General features: G+C 43.7%; 1 long non-coding RNA gene across 1 annotated transcript; it reads left to right on the top strand.

The window, feature by feature from the left end:
- Positions 1–1,120: 1,120 nt before the first annotated feature.
- LOC122146155 lies at positions 1,121–3,801 on the top strand. The gene is made up of 2 exons (XR_006160855.1): positions 1,121–1,187; positions 1,761–3,801. It is a non-coding gene; the product is annotated as an uncharacterized LOC122146155 (long non-coding RNA).
- The last annotated feature ends 4,417 nt before the right edge of the window (positions 3,802–8,218 follow it).

Raw genomic sequence — 8,218 nt, 5'->3', positions numbered from 1 at the left:
AATGTTTTTTGATGTTGTTGATTCTCTTCCACATGTTGCGTTGTCCAGAAAGACATTGGTTTATTTGTAAAAATGTGTATTTTTCATGTGAATTGGATGGAGTCAGCAAAGGACAATGTTGAATACAATCCAATACTGTCTGCTTACCGAATATGTTTGCACGGGCCTGCTGTTAAAGCTGTACACACAGTCTGTGTGATTGATGACGCAATGACAACAACACAATCCTTTTATCTCAGAAGAGGAAGTAGAGACACCCAGCGCTAAAAGAAGTCCCTAAAATACTTTGGGCTTCCTCCAAATTTGACTTGGGGCTGGTTAAAAATTGTGAACAAGTTCAAGTCACTCCAAAGTCTGATTACAGACCCTGTAAACCTCAATATCCTCTAAAGAGAGAGGCTACTGAAGGTATAATGCAAGTTTTTGAATCATTAAGAGCAGCTGGGGTAATTGTGCACTGTGAAAATTCTCCTGTGCATACACCTATTTTCCCTGTTAAAAAGATAAAGAAACATGCGAACAAGACACTGTAAAACTTATAAAACATTTGGCTACTGAGGGTCGCAAAGCAAGTTTGTCAAAAATGCAGTTTGTAAAAAGGGAGGTGACTTTTAGGTCATCGCATCACTAAAAAAAAAAAATCCAAATCAAAAAAACCAAAACATGCAACTAAAAAAACACCAAAGCCTGTCACGCAAAAGTAACTAATGTCATTTTTGGGCATGTGTTCGTAATGTCGAACGTTCATTCCAAATTATGCGACTGAAGAATCAACCCTAAACGCTTTGGCTCACGGGAAGGGCTTGCAGCCACATGACAAACTGACCTGGATCCCAGAAGCAGAGAAAGCATTTAAGAATATATTACTGATAAAAACATAACCAACGTTGGGACTCCCAGACCTAGAGAGAAATTTTGTACAAACTGTTGATGAGAGAACGGGTTCATGACTTCTGTTCTGTTACAGGATCATGGGGGAGACCTGTGGCCTATTTTTCGAGTAAGCTCGTTCCGGTAGCAGCAGGCATGCCAAAATGCATGAGAGTTGTTGCATCTGCAGCTCAGGATGCTGTTTCTAAGATCCTGATTGAACAGTACTCTTAAACTACCATACTCCTCACACGCACGGTCTCTGTGATCCTGTTGGAACAGAAAACATCCCATTTGTCAACCAACAGATGGCTCAGGTACAATGCAATTCTATTTGAAATGCCAAACATCACAATTAAAAGATGCACAGTGTTAAATTCTGCTACACTGCTCCCTACGAAGCAGGATGGGGAAACAACACAACTGTTTTGCCACATTTGAACAGATCTGTACACCAAGACCAGATTTAAAAGAAACCCCCTTAGAAAATGCTGACTTAATTCTATTAATTGATGGTTAAGCATCTAAAGACCCAAATATTGGCAAAAACAGAGCAAATTAAGCTGAAACCACTGCATATGCAACAATAACATCTGGAGCGCTCCCCACACATTGCTCTGCGCAAGCGGCAAAATTAGTAGCATTGACGGAGGCTTGCAAAACTGCTAAAGGGCAAACAGTTAACATTTACACAGATTCTCATTACTATTTTGGGATTTGTCATGATTTTGGGGCATTGTGGAAACACAGGAAATTTATAAAGTCTGATGGTAAGACTGTTCTAAACCATAATAAAATAGCAACATTGTTAGAAGCAATTTTGCTACCAAAGTCAATTGCTATCTGCAAATGCGTCGCACATTCCAAAAGTGATGATTTTTTGTTTCTAGGAAACAATCATGCTGATACTGCAGCAAAGGACGCAGCTATGAGAACAGACCATGTCTGCCAAAACACTTTTTCCCACACTATGCAAAACTTGTACATTGCCTTAGATCACGTGAGTAAAGGGGAATGTTTCATTTGCTAAATTTAAATATTGGTTCACCAAGGGATTCTCTTCCTTGCGGACAAGCATTGTCAATAGTGTATGATCTGTGCAACAAGCAATGTGGGCAGAGGGCAAATGATGCCTCAAGCGGCACACCCACTTCCAAACCAGCCATTCAATCATATAATGTTTGAGTGACATTGGCACACCTTTTGCAAATTAAGTCATCACTCAGGTGGGACATTAAAGAACGTCTAAATTAAGTGTTGTGAGCAGACAGGACTGTCTTGGGTAAAAGCACTCCCCATTGTGTTAATGTATATGAGACTGAGAAAAAGAACAAAGTCTAACTTGAGTCCATTTGAAATTTGATTTGGCAGGCTAGCTTCCATTGGAGTATGACCAGAACCACGACCATTACCCTCTACAGCTTTGTGTAAAGATGACATGCTAAACTACTGTCCATAGTTGTCTCTTGTTCTCTCTCAGATATCTCAGCAGGTCAAGGACACTCTGCCCAAGCCAGCGGAAGGACTATTGCATGATATCAGGTCTTGCTGATAACACACATTGTGGTGAAAGTGGCAGAGAGAGCTACAAGGGTGCACACAAGTCACTGCAGGAAGGTTACAGCGCCACCATAGGGCTACAGCTCAGTAAAGTGATTGACCAGCTGCCCCGTGCCTAGGGGGACGTCTGGCTGACTGAGGTGAACAAACATACAGTGGTGTATGGGAGCTGAACAATGCAGCAACATCACTGTGTGGGAGTGATCTGAGGTCAGTATGGGCCAACAGATGATAGCGAGGGACTTGAGCTGTTAGGAAACATACCATCTGACCACTGCAGAGAAACTACACGACCAACTCGACAAGTGAAACATGTGCATGGGCTGTCTGCTTAACACTTTTACACACAGAGGCCTACCACAATGCCCATGTGCCTGACAACGAGGGTACCAGTGTGCTGGAAGACTGGTATTGGCTGTGTGAACCATCTGACAAGAGCCAAGAGAGAGAACGAAAAGAAAGTGTCCTCACTGAAAGACCAAGCAGAACAATCAAGTTTGGCAAGAGACAATTATGTTCCGAGAGAACACAGGCTGTGGAATGGAGCGGAGAAGTTCTTCCATGCTGTGATGATGGAAGGCGTCAAGGAGGAACTACGAGGATTGAAGCTGACTGCACTGCAAGACCGACTTATTCTGGACCAGCTCACTGCATCTCCTGGCGGGGGTGCGTGTACTTGTGGGAACTGTATTCAAAACATGACTAATGCAATTCACAGGTTGACAGCTAGAGAAGTAAATGCCAATGATGACTGAGGATGGAATTGGTTTAAGGGTTTATGGCAGAAAGCAGAATACATTGGGTTAATTGCTGTCTCAGCACTAGCCATGATTTTATTTTTGCTGTGTATTTGGCCTTGTGTAGTGGAAATGATTAGAAGAGCTGTAAATTCAAACATGAAATCTTCAGTAGTTCATCAGATGGTAATGTACAATGTCTTGTGTGAAAGTAAGTATAATGTGAGTGCTTCTAATGAAAATAAAGACAATGAGATGCTTAAATCTGACACCTGCAGCAGCTCTACAGAAGAAGAGTAGTAAGTAAGTAGTAAGTAAGCATTATTATTATTATTATTATTATTATTATTATTCTATGCTGTAGAATAAATAGGGTCTAAAGCAGGTCACTGTCTGTGTTAGGAAATGATGCAACACGAAGGAAAGATAAGAAAGTTTCTTCTGTTTGAATATCACACTAAGATTTTTACCTAATCAAATATAAGAGTTGTTTGTTTTCTTTATAGCTTTCTTATATGTTAAGAATGATTATGTTCCATAAAAAACTATGCAAATGCTTTTGTTCACCCTTATGAGAGTGATGGTGTTTTAAATCCTAATAAATTTACATGCTTAATGTAAACAATAGGGGTAATGTGTTTGAAAATTTTATCTACATTAATCAATATAAGTGATCAATAATGATCAAAAGGGAGGAGTGTTATGGAAATTTGTTATTTTGTTAAGTTTGCATTGATTGCATTCATCTCATTTAAGTATCTTTTTAAACATACAATGATCAAGGTAGTATATAGTCCATAGGGACATTGAGTTTTTTATGTAACTTGTGCATGTAACTGCTTTAGGTTGAAAAACAACATAAGGGGAAACTGTGTACCAGGGACAGGCAGTTTTGAGAGTAACCAGACATCTACCATGTAATGTGGATGAGATGTGCATGTGTTATGGGGTGATGTGCAATGAGCAACATGATTGGCTCAAAAGTCCTAATCTGTCCTTCATTTTACATACTATAAAAACTATAAAAAGTACTCAGTAAACACAGCAAACAAACACATCAATCACAGCATTCAGACTGCAAGCGCAGCTGTAGCCTGAGTGAACTGAAAAGACAGCTTATCTGATAGCGAAATTATCGTGAGGCATATGCTTCCTTTAAGTTTCCTCAGGGAGGGTGGTTTCAGAACAGAAAACACAAAGTGCTGTAAGAAAGTTTGCTTAACACACTATTATCTGTGTGTCTCTCTGGAACGCCTGTGTTCATGTTCTTATTATCAAACTAAGGAGCCAACTTCCATGTGGATATTATTGGTTTTCACAACAATAACATGATAAGAGACAATATAAACATTATAAACATGCTGACTCAAGTGTGTGTGTGTATGTTCTGTAATGTACTGTAATTGGCACGGTCTGCTTTATTTTTTCCATTTGAATGCTTCTGTTTTTATTAATAATGTTATATATATAAAAACAGCGGGGCAGCGCCTGCGTGCATTGTACATGAGGACCAGCACCCCTCTTCAGCTGCGAGTGGCTGGTTTCTTTCAGCGTGTCCTACATGAGGACCAGCACCCCTCTTCAGCTGCGAGTGGCTGGTTTCTTTCAGCGTGTCCGAGGAGGACATCGTCATCGATGACATCACCGCAGACGACTCTGTGTCCTTGGCAGCATCAGAAATGGAGGAATAGGGTGATTCCGGCAAGGAGCCTGAAGCAGGCCCTCCCCCTCAAGTGCCGAGGCCAAAGCCAGACACCGAGCTAATCCGCGTCCTCGCAAAGGCCGTGGAGGATCTAAGCCTCGAGTGGTCGGCTCCGGACGAGCCTCCCATGGCTTATTGGACGAATGGTTCCTACCCGAGACCCGCTAGCAATCCTCCCGCCAGCGCACAGCCCCGTTCTTGCCAACCGTCCATGACGAGCTCACCAAGACGTGGCGAGCCCCCTACACGGCACGGGTGAACCCCTCTACTGCAGCAGCTCTCACCGTCGTTGACGGCACTGACGAAAGGGGTTACACCAAACTTCGCCCCCCGGAGGAAGCGATCGCCTCACATATGTGCCCACCATCTGCCCTCAGCTTAAAGGGCCATGCAGCTAATCCATCTAAGCCCTGCAGGACCACCTCGGCTATCACCAACAGGGCTTATGCAGCAGCTGGACAGGCCAGTTCAGCGCTGCACACAATGGCGATCCTTCAGGTGTTTCAAGCCAAACTCCTCCATAGTATGGACGAGTCTGGCCAAGAGCAACAGGAGGCCTTTAAGGAGCTGTGCACAGCAACAGATCTCACTCTGTGCTACAAAGGCCACAGCGCAAGTGATTGGCAAGACCATGGCCAGCCTGGCACCTCGGCTGCGGGCCGCCAGAAGAGCCCCGCTGCTCAGCCTGCAAAGCCAGCGCAGCATCAGCCTCAGCGAAAAACGGAGCCTGGGCTGAAACTGCAATCCAGGCCGATGAAACACTTCCCCTTCCCGAAGCGTCAAGGTCCCCGCCCACGAGTTGTGCTGGACCCTGAGCTGCTGAAGCCGTCCTGAGGCACTAGAGAGGAAAAGGAGGGGTCTTTGGGAGGGCAGAGGTCGACCTATTCCCCAACAAATACAACAAAAATGGTCCAAAACGTGCAGCTGGTGGTCTGTATGCATTTCCTCCTATCGCCCTGATTCCCCAGATCATCAGGCGAGTCAAGGAAACCAAATGCTCCCTCCTCCTAGTAGCTCCGCTCTGGAAGAACCAGGCTTGGTTTCCGGAGCTGATGCAGCTGGTGACGAGGGCCTCGTGGCCTATCCCGTTGAGGAGGGACCTTCTCTCGCAGGCGAAAGGCATGATTTGGCATACCCACCCAGAGTTGTGGAGCCTTCATGTCTGGTGCCTCGACGGGAGTCTGACAGGCTCCCAGCGAGAGTAAGCAACACCATTCTTGAGGCAAGGGTGCCGTCCACAAGACGGCTCTATGGCCAGAAATGGTCAGTACTCACCAAATCCACACCCAAACAACAAGTGGAACCCATCTCAACAAACCACTCCCTCAATTTTCTGCAAGAGCTGCTGGATAAGGGGCGCACCCCATCCACACTCAAAGTATATGTGGCAGCCATCGCAGCAAATCACTCTCTCGAGGCCGGCCATTCAATAGGCAGAAACGACTTGGTCACCCTCAGACTGTGCCGTGTTGGGACTTATCCACTCTCCCATGTGACCTAAAAAAGACCCCATATGAAACGCTCAAATCGGCTGATTTGCAGCCCTTATCTGTCAGTCAGCGCTACACAAATGTGAACAAATCAGCAGAAAGGAAAAAGACTTACAAGCGCTGTCGGTCAGCGCTTCGTGTCTGGAGTTTGGGCTGAATGACTGCAAGGTCATTTTGAAACTGAGACACGGCTATGTTCCTAAAGTGTTCTCCACTCCCTTTAGAGCGCAGGTAATATCCTTATTGGTGCCCCCCGCTGCTGACGGCGAGCAGGGACCGAACGCTCTCTGCCCTGTGAGGGCTCTGAGAGTCTATGTGGAAAGTTCTAAACTGTTTAGGCAGTCTGAACAGCTGTTTGTTTGCTTTGGAGGCCGCCAGATGGGTCTGCCGGTTACTAAGCAAAGACAGTCTCGCTTGATTGTTGATGCAATAGCTCTGGCTTACGCATCAGAAGGACTAGAATGCCCTAATGGTGTGAGAGCCCACTCCACAAAGGGAATGGCCTCCTCATGGGCGTGGTCCAGTGGGATATCTATCAGTGAGATCTGTGCAGCCGCCGGCTGGTCGTCGCCATTCACTTTTGGCAGATTCTATAACTTAGACATCCCCGCCCTCCAGGTGCGGATTCTATCTGTTTGAACCTCCCATGTGGGTAGTAGTTTCTCATGCCCTCAGCTAAGCTCGGGGCGAGATAATGCCTAGGTCCCTTAGGGCCCTCAGACTCTGCCGTGTGGTCGCAGATCCATGGTCCTAATTGTTGCTTGTAGTACGGCGTAATTGGATTCATTCCCATACATAACGTGAGTGAACGTTTGAAAGGGAACGCTTCGATTACTTCCGTTCCCTGAGATAAGGGAACGAGCATTATGTCACTTACAAGCTGCATGAATCGATGATCGTCGCTTCAGTCGAATGATCTGATGTATGGCGCTACGGACGTGAACAAATCAGCAGAAAGGAAAAAGGAGTTTTCCCATACATACAAAAAAAATACACAATGCTACACAAATGTGAACAAATCAGCAGAAAGGAAAAAGGAGTTTTCCCATACATACATACATAATGCTCGTTCCCTTATCTCAGGGAACCGAGGTTACGTTAAGTAACCGAAGCATTTTTTTTTATGAGCACAAATATTTGAATACAATATTTTTGAAAATGCCCATTCCTACTTCAGTGCCATTTCAAACCTGTATCGAGTTTCTTTCTTACGTTGAGCACAAAATTTTGAAGACTGTGGGTAACTAGTTGACGGTAGCCATCGACTCCCATTGTATTTTTTTTTCATACTATGGAAGACAATGGCTACCGTCAAACTATTTGGTTCAAAATATCCCATTTTGTGTTCAACAGAAGAAAAAAAAACTCATGCAGGTTTGGAACAACAGGAGGGTGAGCAAATTTTCATTTTTGGGTGAACTATCACTTTAATTAGTATATTAAGATAAAAATATGATTTCTACTTTTAAATTGTGAATTTAACATTTTATCCAGTATATTAAGACATTTGACAGGAACATGAAAATGTACTGTATAGTATTGTCTAGATTTTTACAGAAACGAAACTCAGTTCAGCTAATAATCACCTTATGATTCATACTTCTGTTAGCAGTTTTGTTTGATGACATTCTGACATCAGTATTTTTTTCCACACACCAGCATGACAAACCAAAGTGAATGAAGTAGATGTCAAATTGTTATCATTCTTAGTTGCAGAAATGCAAAAGACTTACTCATATTTCATATTTTGCATGCCATATTTGCAACTCAAAAATATCAAGTGATGTCTAAAAGTGTTTTCAGACAGGTGTCTAAAAAATAGATGTTTAATCAATATAAATCATATTGCAGGCACATAG

This window comes from Cyprinus carpio, chromosome A9 (genome assembly GCF_018340385.1).
Source record: "Cyprinus carpio isolate SPL01 chromosome A9, ASM1834038v1, whole genome shotgun sequence".
Classification (NCBI taxonomy): domain Eukaryota; kingdom Metazoa; phylum Chordata; class Actinopteri; order Cypriniformes; family Cyprinidae; genus Cyprinus; species Cyprinus carpio.
The sequence above is the reverse complement of the archived record's forward strand: the minus strand, read 5'-3'. Positions and strand labels throughout refer to the sequence as shown.